This window comes from Tamandua tetradactyla, chromosome 1, assembly GCF_023851605.1.
Source record: "Tamandua tetradactyla isolate mTamTet1 chromosome 1, mTamTet1.pri, whole genome shotgun sequence".
NCBI lineage: Eukaryota > Metazoa > Chordata > Mammalia > Pilosa > Myrmecophagidae > Tamandua > Tamandua tetradactyla.
This window is the reverse complement of record NC_135327.1, coordinates 93925035-93946643: the sequence shown is the minus strand read 5'-3', so window position 1 is coordinate 93946643 and position 21609 is coordinate 93925035. Positions and strand designations below refer to the sequence as shown.

The 21609-nt window shown below is 41.2% G+C and overlaps 1 protein-coding gene across 2 annotated transcripts in view; it reads right to left on the bottom strand.

Moving 5' to 3' along the window:
- CPVL (carboxypeptidase vitellogenic like) overlaps positions 1 to 6106 on the bottom strand; it is a 111128-nt gene extending 105022 nt beyond the window's left edge. The window contains exons 1-2 of one of the 2 annotated variants that reach the window (XM_077162924.1): positions 6000 to 6089; positions 1736 to 1843 (exon numbers count right to left, since the gene is read on the bottom strand). The gene's annotated coding sequence lies outside the window, so the exon portion shown is untranslated. Of the gene's footprint in view, positions 1 to 1735; positions 1844 to 5999 lie in introns of both variants that reach the window. The other variant, XM_077162919.1, reaches the window with a different exon arrangement.
- Between the last annotated feature and the right edge of the window lie 15503 nt (positions 6107 to 21609).

The window sequence follows — 21609 nt, the reverse complement described above, 5'->3', positions numbered from 1 at the left end:
TTGCCACTTTTTAACCTTTCTGCAATTCTGTACTGTGAATCGATTTGTTTATATTCTGCTTTCTTTCTTTGCAAACAATTTGTTGAGTTTCCACATAACAGCAAAACTGTGTGATCTGTTTCATTTGCTGTCATCTGTCCTGTTTTCTTGGACCATAGGATCTATGCCTTTTAGTGTTTTGTTACGCAGCAATAAATAACCAATACAGAGGCAGAATACAAACATCATGTAGGAGATGGAGAGACAGGGGGATGGAAGCTGGGGAAGTCAAAAGGGGGCAGATCTCGGAAGGCTTTGGATGATGTGCCAACAGCCATTATCTTTCTCATGTAGTGACTAGGAGCTCCTGAGGACCTTTGTGTTTTGCAAGTAATATTATGAGTATCATATAAGGATGGATTTGAGTTGAAAAGACAGAGGGCAAGGAGACCAGTTAAGAGGTTGTACAGTAATCCAGAGTAAAGATGATGTGAGCCTCAAGTAGGATGGGAAAATAGCAATAAGGTATAAAGAGCAGATTTGAAAATAATTAGAAAATAACATTGGCAGGACCTTGTGAGTGACGAAATATTATTGTTAAAGTCTAGCGAAGAGTCTTGGATGACTTCCAGATCCTGCTCAGATGGCTGGTGCATGGTGGTTCCATGAACTAAGATCTCCCACTACTTAACTTTGTCACATATTTAACTGGTGTGTGTGTGAGAGAGAGAAAGACCCAAATCCAGGGTGAAAATTAACCCTGCTGGTAGTCAGACCATGAGGCTCCCAGAAAAACACAATGCTTCAGCATACCCAAGGCCACACTACAGCTACAAATAACAATCCTTTCTCCAGAGCAGCTGCTACTATCTTACCAATGTATCCCCAGACCCACTTTGCTTCTCCTACCTCCTGAGCAAAGACTGTAGAGATGGTTGATTGCTGAGCTGTCCCACCTACTTGCCAGCAACCAATCCAAAATGGGTCCCCTCTTCCTTGATCCCTCCTTTGACTCATGTAGCTCAATGCCAAGCCTTAAAAGGCCTCTTCTCACATCCCATGGTTCCTCAGGGTGGTTATTGCAGGAAAGCTAACAAGTAGAACTTGGTTTCATAAGGTGTATTCCTCATGGGACGTCCCACTGGAATGGTATACTGAGAAAATGTAAGGAGACCATAAAAAAAAAATAGAAGGGACAATAAATCTAGAACATAGAGAGTAGCTGAGGGTTCTGTCTATTATTTTTCAACAAGCAGGAAGGCCGCTGCACAATCCCAGAGGTTCAAGTTCTAGCCTTTACTTTGCCAACAGCGTTCTACTTGGGTAAATTGATCACTTCTGTCTCTGAGCTTCAGCTCCTTCATTTGTAAAACGTGGGGACTAGATGGACTACAGTATTCCCAACATGCCCCTCCAAGCTGGGAATTTCTGGGATTCTGAGAAGTAACCAAGGATCTGGATAAACTGCAATAGGCCAAGTCACAACGACAATTAACGCAAGCTGCTTTGCTCGAGGGACTCGCAGGCCTGTCCTGGTGTAGGAACTTACACATTTCTGTCTGAGTATTTGTGAGGCTGGATGCTTGAGAATAACTATGTTTGGCTTATACTTTAAGAAACCAGTTGGACTTTTTGTTTTGTTCTGTTTTGTTGGGCAGAGGGTTTTTTTTTAAAAAAAACAATCAGCAAATTCTAAGTCAGTGGCTTCCAGCAAAGTTTCGCTGAAATGAAAGTCTTTTACAGACACCAGAGTCACCTTGCGTGTGTACTGTGAATGTGGGAAGTGCTGCAGGCGGCCAGCTCAGAGTCCCTGTTCAATGGCACAAGAGCCTCACTCTCCTCCAGTTCTGCAGGCACTCCAGCACTTAGAGACACAGAAAAACAAAACAAATTATTTCCAGCTGATTTGGTGATTGCTAATACTCTTCATCAAGAAACCCAGGCAGAGAAAAATTTCATTTTCAGAATTAGCTACAGCTGCCGGCTTCCCCTCTTGTCAAATGTAAGCTCTATATCCCAGGTTTCACAGATGCCCCATCGTAGGTCTGTCTTTATTGAACTTTCTACATTTTTTGACACTCAGTTTCATTGCTTATTAGTTTGGCCCCAGGCCAGCTCTTACCTTACAACCTACTTCCCCACTGCCTCAGCACTCCTGGTCCAGCCACAGTTTCTCCACAAATCGTTTTTCCCTCCTTCTAAAGAACTCAATTCATTAAACATTTTCAGACATACCAAGGTGCGAGATACTTGCTAAAACTTGTGGAGGCGTCGAAGATTAAAAGGCAGAGCATGTTCCTTGAAGGAACCCTCATTCCAGGAAAGAGAGAAGACAAATAAACAAAAGCAGGGACTCCAGGCAGATAGGGGTAAGCACTCGGTAAACCACAAGGAGCTCAGTTCTCTAAGCCACTGCAACACTACACTTGCTAAAGCCCTCACTGGGCTCCCAATGCAAGTCCTATTTATTGCCTGTCTTGTTTATTGCCCATTGTTTGTCTCTGGCTACTCCCAATGTCAGGGAAAAATAAGGTTTAAAGAAACAGAACACCCAATTCTCTGGGCCACCGAAGTCACCTGGGGTGATCTTGCTACAGGACCCTATTCTACCCCACTTCCTTTCAACTCCTCCCAGCAAGTGTCAAAAATTCACAATGGAAGGAAAGTAAAGAGAACAGGAAAAATGACTTTAAATACGTAAATAAGGGGGACATCAGGAGAGAAGATTGATAGAATAAAACAGACAAACAAAAACAGGGCTTTTCTCCACTCCACCCCTAAAAGGAATCGGCAGAGGACAGAAGGTGTGACCTTAAGGAGAGCTAATGAAGTGATTATTAAACTCAGGAACACCTGCATGACTGCACGGGACTCGAACCCGGGTCTCCGGCTTGGCAGGCGGGAACTGTGCCTGCTGAGCCACCGTAGCCCGCCCACCTGCCTGACTTTTGCATTAATCTTACAAGCTGGCATTTCTGAGAAGTGTTGATGACAACATCCCCTCTCCACCACCACCCCGCCCCCCGTCCCCAAAAGTTTAAGAAGTTCAGTGAAAATAAGACAGGGCCAGAGGGCAGGCTCTCCACCAGTAATAAATATTGTGCAGTTTTGATCTGGGGTTCCCTGGTGAGCAATCTCCTAAACCAGAGGGGTCCCAGTAAGAAAACTCTGTGTGAGAGCACCTAACCCAGTGCCTAGCACACAGACAGCAGACTTTGGGGAAGGCGATGAGAGTCAATGGATTTAGTAGAAAAGCTTCAGAGTAAGCACACGAAGCTTCAAATGTGGGTTCTGCCCCTTAAAAACTCTGTCTCTTTTGACAGTGTACTTGCACTCTGAGGGAAATTCCACCATCTTTCATCGTTACAGTGAGGGACGGATAATCATATTAATACATATCAGGTACCACAGAGAGACAAAGACTGTTCCTGCCCTCACCTTCTAATTGCAGACCTTGGAGCAATCCCCAGCAATGAGCAGATGCTAAATAAATCTTATTTCCCTTGCCTTGCCAATGGTAAATTATTATAATAAGATGAGCTTTCAGAGCTGAATATTTATTCAGTACACAGAGCATGTGCTAAAGTGTTCAAGTAGAAAGGAAGGGTAAGTTTGAGTTGCTAAATGTTTGGGTAAAGAACTCCATGACTGCGCATCCAGACCGTGAGTCAGAGCTGAGCTTTGGCTTGGAGAATATCGTCACCATCAGGATTGGATGTCATGGATACATACGCCTTGTGAAAAGAGTGGCAAATCTGTTGGTATATTTGGTTTCCTGACATTTGGGAATGCTTCACACAGATAGAGCACCGTACACTTTCAAACTAAGTCCTAAATAAAATATACACAACCCCCCCCAATCCAATACCAGGAGTGGAAAGACATTCTATACCACTAGTATATGTCTTTGATTTTATTTATAACTATTGTTAAGTTTACAAGTAGATAGGACAGTCATTAAAGGACTAACAGATAATTGAACATTTATTTTTCTTGTTCCAAGAATCTTATATATTTAGATTTTCCCCAGGGTCTTGTCCTTCTATTCTCCTTCTAGGCAATCGAATTCAACCATCCTTTGAGCATTAATTGCTAGTCCGCTTGTTGGCTCAGACCTGACCCCGCCGTTGGGCATTTCAAAACAACACCCTGCTCTTCGCTGGCACCTCCTCAAGGAAACGTAAACTGGTCCCTCAAACCCAACAGGTCTGTAACAAGACATCATCATCCTCTTCAAACCTACTCCTCCTCTGAGTTCCCTATTCTTAATGCTACCACACTATCCTTGCGTGAGCTCTGAAACTGAAATACTCCTATCATATAGGGTGCACACGCCGTCGTTCTCCCGCCCTTTCCTTCTCCCTGCGATTCAGACCATTTACAGGTCACCCCTAACTACCAACTTCCCGCCCCCCTCCGGCAACATGTGCAAAATCTCCTAACTCGTGGCTCAGCCTTCAGGCCCTTCCCACTCAGGAAATTCAGCCGCACACTGACGTTGAAATGGGTTTTCTAAAGCACAAGACACTCCCCTCCTCAAACGCCTGCAATGGCTCCCACCATCTCCCTGATGAAGTATAAACATCCTATCATGAAACTCGATGGCTTACACATAACCTCCCAGACCATGCTCACATTGTTATCGAGAAATCAGGATTTAAGGGATGACTGTGATTACTGAATTATGATAAAGAAATTCCTTTTTGCCTTCTGGTATATTGGAGTAGACAGAGGGAAACTCCTGAAATCTCTAAATTGTAATTCAGCAGCCATGATCTCAGATAATGACTTTAGAGCCTGTATCTTCTGCCCCTGTGGTTATAAAAACCTTGTGACTAATTCATTTATACCCAGTTATCCAGTTTTTCAACCTTAGAGTCTTGTAATCACTAAAGGCAGTCCCCAGTGTTTATTAATGAAGGGTCCTGGGTCAGCTCAGAACTAACCCACCCCAAGTCCAAAGTTATCTTAATAACTGAGACTGGATCTAACCTAAGTAGGCCCGCCTGACATGCGCAGTGGCTCAGACTTTAACCTGCAAGTCACCAAACCTCATCCCACCATTTTCTTACACACGTTCTGTGACTGAGCACGTTGTCAATCTGCGCATACACAGATTAGCTCACCTCTCATTACATCATCTGGGCCCACTGTGGTCATTATCCTAAACGCTGCCCATCTTTTCTCTGATAAAACTAACCGAATTACTGCAGTTCGGGGAGACAGATTTGGGGTCGTTAGGCCATCTGCTCTCCTACCACACACCTAGTAATAAACTCTTTCTCTCTTTGCAGCCCGGTGTCTCAGGAATTGGTTATTGAATACATGGGGCAAAAGAATTCATGGCCTTTGTCCGGTAACAACATGACCCCTTCACAAACCCTATGTTTCAGTCAAATCAAACTTCATTGTTCTGTAACTTTACCCAGGCTTTTATGCCTTTACAGCTTTATTAAGCATAGTTCCAGGCAAATAGTAGGCACTGGTCAATGTCAGTTGAATGATAAGAAAATCTGACTGGTGGGTATACGTTGTCAATTCTTTTCTATATGTTTGAGCATTTTCATAATCAAACTTTGGGAAAATATTGGAGGGAAGGAAGAAAGGAAAGGAGAGAAAGGAAGAAAGAAATGAAGAGAAAGTCTTTTGGGAGCTGAGTCGCCTTTTCCCCAGCAACCATCATGCAGGCACAATGAGATACATCAAAAGGTGTTTTTGAAAGATGAGTAATGGGACATAGTGCGCCAAAAGGGAAAGAAGGAAGGACAACCCCAAACAATTTGGCCAGTAAGCCAGCCAGAGCAATTTAAAGACAGCCACTAATTAAAATCAGAATAGGGAGAAAAGGTTAAGAGTTAAGCACCAAAGGTATTGGAAAGATAAGCTGCTAAGAATTTGCTTTTTCGGACTAATGGGTAGATGGACTTAGGAGTTTTGTTTTGTTTGTTTTTCCCTTTGCTCTCAGGTATTGAGTTAAAGCAATAGAAGAAAAGCGCTTGGTTTCAAGGTTAAGGCTGTACCTGCCGCATCTCTGAGGGGAAAGGACTCTTGACACTGGTTTCAGTTCAGCTGCGGTTAGAGCAGGTTTTGTGCAGAAAGCCTCTGACCCCTGCCACGTGACTGAGTCTATTATTGCTCACCTCTTAGAACGTGCGAACGTAGTATATTTTCTATATGAGTTCAGATACCTATTCGTGGTTTTGACAAGGGAAGCACAGTCCCTTAGCTCTTCCACCGTCTTGCCCCTCTCCCAAGTCGGTATAAATACTACTGAATCTTTCTTCTCAGCTACCCTCCGGGGGTTCTTTTAAATATTCTTAGCTCAGTCCATGAGAGTCCCACGTTATTAAACCACTGGGAATGTTAAATTAAAGGCAGTCATATTTGCCATTTAGAATCGACGAACCTCTTAAGAATGGGTCATTGCCTATTTGGGTGTGAATAAACGGGTATCTAGCCGTGTCTGAGGCAGTGACGGGGAGATCTTCCTCTCACTCTCTCAGAACTGCGCGGAGCAGGGTGGTATTCGTCAATCATCCCTCTAACAAATCTTACATTCCCCCACACAAAAATAAATTCATTAACAAAGCGCTGTCATACTGTCTGCTTCTGGTCTTTACTTTTTCATGGCGAATGAACGGTAAGCCCAGTGAGCTTTCTCGATGCCCTTCTAAGTCATTCCAATCGCATGTCAGTAAAAGGCCATCTATTTCTCAGACTATAGTCGGCCTTGTAGAACCCCACTGTAAATTGGTTTATAAGCTGGATCCATGTACATTGGGAGGCCAATTATCCCCCCTAAACAAACAACCTGTATAAAAGATGAATGAAATAGCTTCTTGCTAAGAACACTGGCACTGCCCTATAAAACCTGGGTACAGAATTTTACATACCAACAAAGCTAGTGTAATCTAGTTTTTCAGAAATGTTTCAATTTTTCAGTGTTCCGATTCCTGTTCTGAACAGCTCTTTAGAGTTATTTTTCAAGTTAATAAAATTCATTCGTGTCAAAATTTTCCCCCCTACAACTCTGTTCTTAACTCACCCCAGACCAAATCTCTACGTTAGTTATACATTTATTTGGGTAGGAGTGAGTGTCTCCTTTCTCATTTACAGATAAGGAAACTGAGGCTGGGGAAGACAAAGGGCTTCCCTAGTGTCACCCAACTAGTAGATATTGGAGTCAGGATTATAGCACAGGGTCTTCTAGCTCCTAAACCACTGAAGCTTCTGGGAAGGTATAGGGTTAAGCAGTGTTCTTGTTTGCTAGCTGCCGGAATGCAACACACCAGAGACGGATTGGCTTTTAATAAAAGGGGATTTATTTTGTTAGTTCTTCAGAGGAAAGGCAGCTAACTTTCCACTGAGGTTCTTTCTTAGTGGAAGGCACAGGATGGTCTCTGCTGGTCTTCTCTCCAGGCGCCTGGGTTCCAACAACTTTCCCTGGGGTGACTTCTTTCTGCATCTCCAAAGGCCTGGGCTGAGCTGCAAGTGCTGAGATGAGGAATGCCGAGCTGCTTAGGCTGTGCTACGTTGTGTTCTCTCATTTAAGCCCCAGCCAATTAAGTCAAACGTCACTCATTGCAGCAGACACGCCTCCTAGCCGACTGCAGATGTAATTAGCAACAAATGAGGTTCATGTACCATTGGCTCATGTCCGCAGCAACAAGAGTAGGTATGCTCACCTGGCCAAGTTGACAACTGAATCTAACTAACACAAGTGGTGACTGCAATGGTGATGGAAAACCATAACTGATATATGGCCAGAATTTCAAACATTGTTTTTTTCTGTTTTCACCACAGACTTTATCAACAATCATAACTTACCAGGAAACTACCTTTGGTTGAGAAGTCCAACACTGTGCAAGGGCATTTTTTATACGTTATTTCTATTTCTAATATAACAATCTTGCATTGAAAGGAAAAAAGCTCTTCTCTCCCTCTTTCAGATGGGTAGACTGAGCCTTAAAGTACTTTTCTCCCAGATCACCGACTAGCAAAGGGCAATCTAGCCCAAGTTCTTTTATTTTTCTATGACACCAAGCTGACTTGAGAGGTACTGGATGCTGTCCTTTCACAGATGCCTCTCTGTATCCTGTCAAATCCTCTGCAAGAGCCAAATCCACTTCTCAGGGAGCTGTTTCTACCTGTCTCCAGTGCCCCTGACTTTCTCCTAGTCCCACATTCTAGGAATAATAGCCTTTCTGGTATGCCTACCCTGGCTCAATCCAAGCCACCCTGTGTGGGGCATGCTCTAATTTAAGGCATTTCCCACTTCTACTTCACCAGGCCAACATACCCCAAATAAACATGTTGTAGGGAAAGGGGATGCCCCCCACCCTCGACCCCGCAAAAGCCCTGATCAGGAGCCTCCTGCTGGCACTTCCTTGAAGGGGCTCCTGCACTAGAGCTGCCTCCTGGCCAGGATGAAGCCCACCTCCACTTTGCCAGACACTGCCCTGGGTGTGTCCCCCTCTCGGGATGTACCCGGAGCCTTGGAGAGTGTTCCCCCGGCTCTGGACACCACAGCAGAGCACCAACCATCCCCAGACACCAACCTGGAATCCCCTTGTGGGCCAAGACCAGAGTCCCAACTCATCCGCACTCCCACGGGGCTCTCTCCCTTCTTGGTGCTGAGGGGTCCTGGACAGCACCCGCCCTGCGCTCCCTGCATCCCTGGCATCCTGGGGACCGAGTCTGGAGAGGACAGCCGCGCGGGACAGGCACCTCACCTTGGGCGAGTTGCTGGAGCTCTTGTGTGCATCCAGTTGTGCCCCTAAGGCCTGTCCTCTGGTCCTTGCAGTGATTTTCGAGTCAGGGAGAAGTGAGGCTCTGTTCCCCTTGCTCTTCCCAGTCACAAGTCCCCTGCAAAACTCGGTTTTTAAGTGCTTCTCTAGGATCACATGACCCAAAGCCATATGGCCAAACATTATCTCCCCACCTCCTCCTCCCAGCCACCTCCAGCCTTGGCAGTCAGACCTGGCTGCCACCCTAAGTCGACACTTCCCATCTTAAAAGAAGCACACAAACCCAAGGGTGTAATTTTAAAAATTAATGAAGAAGGAAAGATTTGGCTTTGATTTTTCTCTCCACTTGCCTTTAATCTGCTATCTTTGAATTTCAACACTGCATTTAGAAATTATCTCCCCACCTCCATCATTGTTTAGGTCTGGAAACTGTTTTACGCCCACAGTTTACGTCAACAAGCATTTGTTGATTGTCCACATTCCAATCACATTAATACTGAAGCCAACTAAAATGTGGCAACATCTGCCAAATGCATTAGTGCATTCGATCTTCATAGTAAACTTGTCCCTTCCACAGTATTATTATTCCCACACGGCAAGCAGGACACTGAGACTTAAAGAAGAAAAGAAACCCATCTGGTGTCACACAACTCGCAAGTGGCCACAGTGCAAATTATAAACCAGTTGCTGGGCACTGAGCAAGACAATGGAGTGCCAGAGGGTCACTCCAATAGTTGAGCTCAGGTATTAATTGGCCTTGTTGCAACAGCAAGGCACTAAAACCAAATAAAGGAAGGACATCATTGCCTTGTCTAAGTACCCCAAATACCCTGTGGTGGCGTGGAGCATCTGAGTCATACTAACTGGCATTTAGCAACTAATCCTGGCTCTGCCACTTAGCTACAAGCTCTGGCAGATTGTTTCCAAAGATGGCCCAAACAAGGCCACGATGGTCTTTTGCAAGATGACCTTGATGCTTCTTCCATCAGGAGATGGAGTCTAGGGCAGACCACAGTGGCGAGAATGCTTGCCTACCATGCCAGAGGACCCAGGTTTGATTCCCGGTGCCTGCCCATGTTTAAAAAAAGAGGTGGAGTCTATTTCTCCTCCCCCTTGAATGGGATGTCTTGTTTTGACCTTTAGAATTTGAGTAAATGACATGTGCCAGTACCATGCTGTCTTAGTTTCCAGGCTGTTGTGACAAATGGCACACAATGGATTGGCTTAAATAGCAGGAACTTATTAGCTCACAGTTTGAAGCTAGGAGAAGTCCAAAATCAGGGCATCAGCAAGGCAATGCTTTCTCCCCAAAGCCTGTAACATTTTAATGCTGGGTCTTGGTGATCTTTGGAAGTCCTTGCTTGCTTCCCTGCTTTTCATCACATGGCGATATCCTCTCCTTTCTCTTCTAGGTTCTGTTGACTTCTGGCTTCTGGCTCTTCTCTGTGGCTTTTCTGACTATGCCTGAATTTCTTCTGCTTAAAATTTGCATTAAGGCCCTACCTTAACTAAAATATCTTCAAGATGTCCTGTTTACAATGGGTTCACACTCATGGGAATGCAGGCTAAGATGAGGATCATGTCTAAATTGGTCTACGTAATTTAACTCATCACATGCTCAGGCCTCAGGAAGCCTTGAAACTTCTGCTCTAGGAGTGCTGCCCTGCGATGGCATTAAAGAAGTCTGTGTAACTTTTGAGGAGTGAGAGGCTTCATGGAGGAGAACTGAGGTGCCCCAGCCCACAGCTAACACCAGTTATTAGAGAAGTGAGAGGCTGGGGAAGACCTTCCAGTTCAGCCCTTCCTCCAGCTGCATATGTGAGTCCAGTGAAACCAGCCCTAGAACAACTCAGCCACCCCACCAAGCCAGAGAAAAACCAATTATTGTCTTAAACTATTGGGTTCTTGATTAGTTTCTTATGCACCAAGGCTAAGGGAAACACTTGCTGTGTGACCTGGAGCAATTAATGTCACTGGCACTCAGTTTTCTCTTAAGTCAAATACCTACCTTAAATGAGACAAAATGGTTTCAGTGGCTGAGAGATTTCAAACAGAGCTAACAAGTCATCCTGGAGGTTATTCTTATGCTTTATATAGATATCCCTTTTTAGTTTGTGGGGTATTGGAGTGACTAAAGCGAAGTACCTGAAACTGCTGAACTGTATTCCAGTAGCCTTGATTATTGAAGACGATTGTGTAATGCCTGTGACTGTGTGATTGTGAAAACCTTGTGTCTGATGCTCCCCATATCCAGGGTAGGGACAGATGAGTAAAAAATAAGGTGGGAGGAGGGGCCAGGATGGCGGCTTAGCAATGTGTGCATTTTAGTTCGTCCTCCAGAACAACTACTAAATAACCAGAAATAGTACAGAACAGCTCCCAGAGCCACATCAGTGACTGGACACACAGCATACCCCAGTCTGGACCAGCTGGACCAGCTGCAAGCCTCCCCAAAACCGTGCAACCCGCAGTCAGATGCGCCACATACTGGGCAGGATAAGAAAAACAGAACCTAGAGACTTCACAGGAAAGTCTTTTAACCTGCTGGGTCACACCCTCAGGGAAAACAGACACAGGTGACTCCTTCCCCCTGATAGGAGGCCAGTTTAGTCTGGGAAAACCCGGCTGGAGTCTATAATACCTACGTAGACCCTCCTAAGGGTGGGGAGGGAAAGGGCACCATACAAGCAGGGCAAGAAACAAGAAAACAAGAACTGAAAAATTATCCTCTGTTAAACAAAACCTAAGCTAGAGGTCTGGAAAAAGCTAACTGTAGGTCAAAGAACAGATAGACAACAAATTAATCTAGCAAGAAAACCCTAGGTAAGAGAAGTGAAAGTAATCTCCAGAACAAATGAATTAAGGTAATTAAATGTCTAGATGTCAGCAAAAAATAACAGATCACACCAGGAAAATTGAAGATATGGCCCAGTCAAAGGAACAAACCAATAGTTCAAATGAGATACAAGAGCTGAAACAACGAATTCAGAATATACAAACAGACATGGAAAACCTCATCAAAAACCAAATCAATGAATTGAGGGAGGATATGAAGAAGGCAAGGAATGAACAAAAAGAAGAAATGGAAAGTCTGAAAAACAAATCACAGAACTTATGGGAATGAAAGGTACAGTAGAAAAGATGAAAAAAACAAAACGATGGAAACCTACAATGGTAGATTTCAAGAGACAGAGGTTAGGATAAGTGAACTGGAGGACAGAACATCTGAAATCCGACAAGATACAGAAACTATAGGGAAAAAAATGGAAAAATATGAGCAGGGACACAGGGAACTGAATGATAATAAGAAGTGCACAAATATATGTGTTGTGGGTGTCCCGGAAGGAGAAGAGAAGGGAAAAGGAGGAGAAAAACTAATGGAAGAAATTATCACTGAAAATTTCCCGACTCTTATGAAAGACCTAAAATTACAGATCCAAGAAGTTCAGCGTACCCCAAAGAGACTAGATCCAAATAGACGTTCTCCAAGACACTTACTAGTCAGAATGTCAGAGGTCAAAGAGAAAGAGAGGATCTTGAAAGCAGCAAGAGAAAACCAATCCATCACATACAAGGGAAACCCAATAAGACTATGTGTAGATTTCTCAGCAGAAACCATGGAGGCGAGAAAACAGTGGGATGATATATTTAAATTAGTAAAACAGAAACACTGCCAACCAAGAATTCTATACCCAGCAAAATTGTCCTTCAAAAATGAGGGAGAAATTAAAACATTTTCAGACAAAAAATCACTGAGAGAATTTGTGACCAAGAGACCAGCTCTGCAAAAAATACTAAAGGGAGCACTAGAGACAAATATGAAAAGACAGAAGAGAGAGGTGTGGAGAAGGGTGTAGAAAGAAGGAAAATTAGATATGACATATAAAATACAAAAGGCAAAATGGTAGAGGAAAGCATTACCCAAACAGTAATAACATTAAATGTTAATGGACTGAACTCCATAATCAAAAGACATAGACTGGCAAAATGGATTAAAAAACAGGATCCTTCTATATGCTGTCTACAGGAAACACATCTTAGACCCAAAGATAAACATAGGTTGAAAGTGAAAGGTTGGGAAAAGATATTTCATGCAAATAACAACCAGAAAAGAGCAGGAGTGGCTATACTAATATCCAACAAATTAGACTTTTAAATGTAAAACAGTTAAAAGAGACAAAGAAGGATACTATGTACTAATAAAAGGAACAATTCAACATGAAGACATAACAATCATAAATATTTATGCACCGAACCAGAATGCCCCAAAATACATGAGGCAAACGCTGCAAACACTGAAAAGGGAAATAGACACATCTACCATAACAGTTGGAGACTTCAATTCCCCACTCTCATCAATGGACAGAACATCTAGACAGAGGATCAATAAAGAAACAGAGAATTTGAATATTACAATAAATGAGCTCGACTTAACAGACATTTATAGGACATTACACCCCACAACAGCAGGACACACCTTTTTCTCAAGTGCTCATGGATCATTCTCAAAGATAGACCATATGCTGGGTCACAAAGAAAGTCTCAACAAATTTAAAAAGATTGAAATCATACAAAACACATTCTCAGATCATAAGGGAATGAAGTTGGAAATCAATAATAGGCACAGTGCCAGAAAATTCAGAAATATGTGGAGGCTCAACAACACACTCTTAAACAACCAGTGGGTCAAGGAAGAAATTACAAGAAAAATCAATAAATATCTCAAGGCGAATGAAAATGAAAACACAACATATCAAAACTTATGGGATGCAGCAAAGGCAGTGCTAAGAGGGAAATTTATTGCCCTAAATGCCTATATCAAAAAAAGAAGAAAGGGCAAAAATTCGGGAATTAACTGTCCACTTGGAAGAACTGGAGAAAGAACAGCAAACTAACCCCAAAGCAAGCAAAAGGAAAGAAGTAACAAAGATTAGAGCAGAAATAAATGAAATTGAGAACATGAAAACAATTGAGAAAATCAGTAAGACCAGAAGTTGGTTCTATGAGAAAATCAATAAGATTGATGGTCCCTTAGCAAGATTGACAAAAAGAAGAAGAGAGAGGATGCAAATAAATAAGATCAGAAATGGAAGAGGAGACATAACCACTGACCCCACAGAAATAAAGGAGGTAATAACAGGATACTATGAACAACTTTATGCCAATAAATACAACAATATAGATGAAATGGACAACTTCCTAGAAAGGCATGAACAACCACCTTTGACTCAAGAAGAAATAGATGACCTCAACAAACCAATCGCAAGTAAAGAAATTGAATCAGTCATTCAAATGCTTCCCAAAAAGAAAAGTCCAGGACCAGATGGCTTCACAGGTGAATTCTACCAAACATTCCAGAAAGAATTAGTACCAATCCTGCTCAAACTCTTCAAAAAAATTGAAGTGGAGGGAAAACTACCTAATTCATTCTATGAAGCCAACATCACCCTCATACCAAAACCAGGCAAAGATATTACAAAAAAAGAAAACTACAGACCAATCTCTCTAATGAATATAGATGCAAAAATCTTCAACAAAATTCTAGCAAATCGAATCCAGCAACACATTAAAAGAATTATACATCATGACCAAGTAGGATTCATCCCAGGTATGCAAGGAAGGTTCAACATAAAAAAATCAATTAATGTAATACACCATATCAACAAATCAAAGCAGAAAAATCACATGATCATCTCAATTGATGCAGAGAAGGCATTTGACAAAATTCAACATCCTTTCCTGTTGAAAACACTTCAAAGGATAGGAATACAAGGGAATTTCCTTAAAATGATAAAAGGAATATATGAAAAACCCATAGCTAATATGGTCCTCAATGGGGAAAAACTGAAAACTTTCCCCCTAAGATCAGGAACAAGACAAGGATGTCCACTATCACCACTATTATTCAACATTGTGTTGGAAGTTCTAGCCAGAGCAATTAGACAAGAAAAAGAAATACAAGGCATCAAAATTGGAAAGGAAGAAGTAATACTATCACTGTTTGCAGATGATATGATACTATATGTCGAAAACCCTGAAAAATCCACAGCAAAACTACTAGAGCTAATAAACAAGTACAGCAAAGTAGCAGGTTACAAGATCAACATTCAGAAATCTGTAGTGTTTCTATACACTAGTAATGAACAATCTGAGGGGGAAATCAAGAAACAAATTCCATTTACAATTGCAACTAAAAGAATAAAATACCTAGGAATAAATTTAACTAAAGAGACAAAAGACTTATACAAAGAAAACTACAAGAAACTGTTAAAAGAAATCACAGAAGACCTAAATAGATGGAAGGGCATACTATGTTCATGGATTGGAAGATTAAATATAGTTAAGATGTCAATTCTACCTAAATTGATTAACAGATTCAATGCAATACCAATCAAAATCCCAACAACTTACTTTTCAGAAATAGAAAAACCAATAAGCAAATTTATCTGGAAGGTCAGGGTGCCCCAAATTGCTAAAAGTATCTTGAGGAAAAAAAACGAAGCTGGGGGTCTCACGCTGCCTGACTTTAAGACATATTATGAAGCCACAGTGGTCAAAACAGCATGGTACTGGCATAAAGATAGATATATTGACCAATGGAATCAAATAGAGTGTTTAGATATAGACCCTCTCATCTATGGACATTTGATCTTTGATAAGGCAGTCAAGCCAACTCACCTGGGACAGAACAGTCTCTTCAATAAATGCTGCCTAGAGAACTGGATATCCATATACAAAAGAATGAAAGAGGACCCGTATTTCACACCCTATACAAAAATTAACTCAAAATGGATCAAAGATCTAAACATCAGGTCTAAGACCATAAAACAGTTAGAGGAAAATGTAGGGAAATATCATAAATCTTATAATTGGAGGCGGTTTTATAGACCTTACACCTAAAGCAAGAGCACTGAAGAAAGAAAGAAAGAAATGGGAACTCCTCAAAATTAAACACCTTTGTATATCAAAGAACTTCATCAAGAAAGTAAAAAGACAGCCTACACAATGGGAGACAATATTTGGAAATGACATATCAGATAAAGGTCTAGTATCCAGAATTTATAAAGAACTCATTCAACTCAACAACAAAAAGACAGCCAATCCAATTACAAAATGGGAAAAGGACTTGAACAGACAACTCTCAGAAGAGGAAATACAAATGGCCAAAAGGCACATGAAGAGATGTTCAACGTCCCTGGCCATTAGAGAAATGCAAATCAAAACCACAATGAGATATCATCTCATACCCACCAGAATGGCCATTATCAACAATACAGAAAATGACAAGTACTGGAGAGGATGTGGAGAAAGAGGCACACTTATTCACTGTTGGTGGGAATGTCAAATGGTGCAACCACTGTGGAAGGCAGTTTGGCGGTTCCTCAAAAAGCTGAATATAGAATTGCCATATGACCCAGCAATACCATTGCTAAATATCTACTCAGAGGACATAAGGGCAAAGACACACACAGACATTTGCACACCAATGTTTATAGCAGCATGATTTACAATTGCAGGGAGATGGAAACAGCCAAAATGTCCATCAACAGACAAGTGGCTAAACAAACTGTGGTATATACATACAATGAAATATTATGCAAGTTTAAGACAGAATAAACTTACGAAGTATGTAACAACATGGATGGACCTTGAGAACATTATGCTGAGTGAGACTAGCCAAAAACTAAAGGACAAATACTGTATGGTCTCATTGATATGAACTGACATTGGTGAATAAACTTGGAATATTTTGTTCATAACAGAGACCATCAGGAGATAGAAATAGTGTAAGATATTGGGTAATTGGAGCTGAAGTGATACAGACTATGCAACAGGACTGGATACAAAAACTCAGAAATGGACAGCACAATACTACCTAACTGTAATGTAATTATGTTAAAACACTGAATGAAGCTGCACGTGAGAATGATAGAGGGAGGAGGGCTGAGGACATAAATGAAATCAGAAAGAAAGATAGATGTTAAAGATTGAGATGGTATAATCTAGGAATGCCTAGAGTATATAATAATAGTAAAATGTACAAGGTACAATTTTAAAAATGTTTTTGCATGAGGAAGAACAAAGGAATGTCATTATTGCAGGGTACTGAAAATAGATGGTAATTAATATTTTAAAATGTCACCTTCTGTGTGAGACTAGAGCAAAAAATGTTTATTAGTTACAAAATTTATATTTTGACTAATGCATTTCCTAATATAACTTGTGTAGATAGTTTGATTGAATGTCATAAGTACTTGGAATCTCAGGTAGGACATGAGATTTTGCTGGTTTGTCCAGAGTGATGCCCAGATGAATCCCAGAGTGATTCGATCAGTGAGTGGAAAAGTATCTGCAAAGCCCCCTTTGGGGAGTGGTGAGAATGGGGAGAAATCCAACTTCCCCAAGTTGAATTCTTGATATTCTCACAAGCAGTGTGGACAAGCAAAGCTATAGGCAGAGCCCCCAGTCTTGGGGTTTGTTCATATGAAACTTAATCCCGCAAAGGATAGGTCAAGTCTACTTAAAATTTAGGCCTACGAGTCACCCCCAAGAGAGCCTCTTTTGTTGCTCAGATGTGGCCTGTCTCTCCAGCCAACACAATGAGCAGTCTCACCACCCTACCCCTCTCTACGTGGGACATGACTCCCAGGGGTGTGGACCTTCCTGGCAATGTGGGACAGAGATCTTGGAATGAACAGAGACTCAGCATCAAGGGATTGAGAAAAACCCTAGAATGAGCTGAGACTTAGCATCAAGGAAATGAGAAAACCTTCTCAACCAAAAGGGGGAGGAGGGAAATGAGACAAAGTGTCAATGGCTGAGAGATTCCAAACCGAGTCAAGAGGTTATCCTGGAGGTTATTCTTATGCATCAAGTAGATATCATCTTGTTATTCAAGATGTAATGGAGAGGCTGGAGGGAACTGCCTGAAAATGTAGAGCTGTGTTCCAGTAGCCATGTTTCTTGAGGATGATTGAATAATGATACAGCTGTCACAATGTGACTGTGTGATTGTGAAAACCTTGTGTCTGATGCTCCTTTTATCTACCTTGTCAACAAAGGAGTAGAACATATGGAATAAAAATAAATAATAGGGGGAACAAATGCTAAAATAAATTTAGTTTAAATGCTAGTGATCAACGAAAGCAAGGGGTAATGGGTATGGTAGGTATAATCTTTTTTTTTTCTTTCCTGTGTTTTATTTCTTTTTCTATTGTCTTTTTATTTCTTTTTCTGAATTAATGCAAATGTTCTAAGAAATGATGAATATGCAACTAAGTGATGATATTGTGAATTACTGATATGTATGTTGTTTTGTTTCTTTATTTTTTTAATTAATAAATAAATTTTAAAAAAACTAAAAAAAAAGATAAGGTGAAAAAGTAAGTAATGCAGGGGTAGGGAATAAGGGGTTAAAAAATTGGGTAATAGAAATACTAGTGGTCAATGAGAAGAAGGGGTAAAGTGTATGGGATGTATGTTTTGTTTCTTCTGTCTTTTTCTTGAGTGATACAAATGTTCTAAAAATGATCATGATGATGAATACACAACTATGAAATTATTTTGTGAGCCATTGGACTGTATAGTTTGGATTGCATACTTAATGGTGTGTGAGATAGCACAACAACATTTTTTTTTTAAGTACCTTCTTTATTGGTTGTTGTGAACACCAAATCAGAAACTACGTGTGAATCATCTGGGGCAGAGTAGTTTGCTCAGTGGTTGCCAGCTATCATTATTTGCCATTACAAATTATGCAAGAAAGTATTCCCTACCCATTTTAAAAATTTTTTTTACTGGAAATATAACATATAGACAAAGAAAAACTAATAATTTTCAAAGTACATTTCAACAGGTAGTTACAGAATAGATTTCAGAGCTTGTTTTGGGTTGTCACTGCAGATTTTTCCTTCTAGCTGCTCCAAAATATTGGAGACTAGAAAGAATATTAATATGGTTATTTAGCAGTCATACTCATTTGTCAAATCCTATGTTCTCTGTTATAACACCTCCTTCTCCCTTGATCCTTCTCCCAATCTATAGGAATCTTTGAGCAATGCCCATTCTGACTTTTTCATGTTGAGAAGGGGTGTCGACACTAAAGGATAAGGGGATGTAAGTAGTTGGTAATCTTAGAGAGGCAGGTCCCTGGGTTTTAGGATTTATCTGACCTAGGAACCCTCTGAAAATTATAGGTTCCAGTGAAGCAAACTTAGTGCATGAAACTTTTATAGACTCCCAGTTCAAGCCCTAGGTATTCTTAAAACTTAACAGGAGTGATGTTGGTTGGAGGTTAGCAAACCATGGCAATTAGCACCATCTAACTGAAGCTTGCATAGGAGTAGCCTCCAGAATAGCCCCTTGACTCTATTTGATCTCTCTTAGCCACTGATATTTTATTTTATTACACTTCTTTTCTCCCTTTTTTTGGTCAGGAAGGCTTTGCCAATCCCTCAGTACCAGAGCCATACTGATTCCCAGGAACCATGCCCCATAGTGTCAGGGAGACTTTTAACCCTGAATGTCATGTTCCATGTAGGGGGGAGGGTAATGATTTTCCTAGCAGAAAGCTTAGAGAGAGAGAGAGAGGCCACATCTGAGCAACAAAAGAGGTTTCCTGGAAGCAACTCTTAGATCTCATTAGCTTCTCCACTACCAAAGTAAGTTTCATAAGGCAAAACCTCAAGATCAAGGGCTTGGCCTATTTTTTTGTGAGTCCCCAGTGGTTGTGCAGGTACCCAGGGTTTCCCTATCCATTTTTATCTTCTTATGGGGAAGAATTTATTGGTGAGAAAAGAATTGTCCTTTAAGGCCAAGTTCAAGTCCACCCTTAACATTTGCAAAGTCTTGACCAAGAGGCTCATAAACCAGATACCTAACTATTTAAAAGTTATAAGCCAAGTGAGCAAACTATTAAATAAAATGTCCCACCTTCTTACCCTGACATATATACCTTTGCAATGATCTATCAAGGCAAGTTCAAACTCCTTAATGATCTACACCTAAATGAGGTGGTGCAGGGAGAGCTGGTTTCGGCATATAGCCACCTCCCCTCTCGTTACCGGGGTCTGGTCTACATGGCTAAGCTCAGTCCACCTCTTTAGAAGCAGCCGTCCCCTTGGCCACCTCTTGGACTGAGGACTGTGCATAGCAGCGGCGCTCTCATCTGCCCAGGTGTGCCGGTTTGAAAGTATTATGTACCCCCAGAAAAGCCATGTTTTAATCCTGATACAATCTTGTGGGGGCAGCCGTTTCTTTTGATCCTGATTCAATACTGTAGATTGGAAACATTTGATTAGATTATAATCCTGGAAATGTGTTGCACCCAATCGTGCATATGACTTTTGATTAGATGGAGATGTGACTCCACCCATTCAGGTGGGTCTTGATTAGTTTACTGGAATCCTTTAAAAGAGGAAAATATTTTGGAGAAAGCCAGAAATGACAGAGCCTATAGGAAATGCCAGAAACCTCAGAGCCAACAGAAAGAACAGATGTAGACACTTGGAGAACAGTTGTTTCACAGAACAGAGACACAGATGTTTGGAGATGCTTGGAGCCCAGCGGACATTGCCATGAGATCTTAAGCAAGTTAGAACCTGGAGAGAACCAAGGGAAGCCAAGAGATGAAAGTCAGCTCCAGAGAAGCAAAGTGAGGAGCCCCCCCCAAGAATGGAGGTGGAAAGCAATGGAGTTCAGGAGAAAGGGACCAGCAGATGCCAGCTATGTGCCTTCCCAGCTGACAGAGGTGTTCCGGACCCATCAGCCTTTCTTGAATTAAGGTGTCTTTCCCTGGATGCCTTAGTTTGAACATTTTTATAGACTTAGAACTGTAAACTTGTAACTGATCAAATTTCCCTTTTTAAGAACCATTCCATTCCTGGTATGCCACATTTCAGCAGCTTGCAAACTAATATACCAGGGGAGTATAGACATTGCAGGGTATGTAGACACTTGAAGTTGACTCAGTGCCATTTCAAGAGAGAATTCAGGGGTCTGAGTATTCAGAATAAGTTTAGGGAGGTACAGACTCTGGGCAGGTGTACCGTGAACTCAGCCCATGGATTCCTCACCCTCTGACTACTCACAAAGAAGTACCTATGGCCAAGACAGTGGGGCCACTTAAATGAAGCCAAACTGAATTTTATGTAAATATAGAATGAACCACATTTTAGCTTAATAATTCAAAAGCAGGGCATCCCAAAATTCTTAGTGCACTTTTATTAACTTTAGAGGTATAAATATTACAATCTTTAAAAAAATCATTTGAAAGTTAAAATAATTAAATTTAGCTAGTTTTGTGAATTTCAAAGCTTTAATAACCTCAGCTATAAATGCCACAATGTTAAAAAAAAAAAGCATCATTTGAAATTTGAATTCATGAAATTTATTTTACACTTATTTAGTTTTGCAAATTTTTTTTTTTTTTTAAACATGGGCAGGCACCGGGAACCGAACCCGTGTCCTCTGGCATGGCAGGCAAGCATTCTTGCCTGCTGAGCCACTGTGGCCCAGTTTTGTAAATTTTGAGGAATATTTTTTTATTTTAATATTTGGTTTAGTTCCCGAAATTTTCTAATTGACCAAATTGACCAAAACACAAAGTTGTAATTCCATTTACTACATTATTTAAGTCTTGAAGTTAAGAGAAGTTAACGCTCAAATGACATTTTGGCAAGTTGAAGCATTTGTACTTCTGAAGTTAATAGAGCTTAAAACTGCTCTAACGTGTTTGGAGTGCCCTGAACTGTGTTTGTGGTGTGTCAGGTACCATGCTGGGCACTGAAGCACTAAAAGATAAAAAAAAAAAAAAAAGGAAAAGATAGTCTTCTTTAAGGAAATTGTAGTTTAGTGGGGGGGGGGGGGGGTGTGGAGAAGAAGA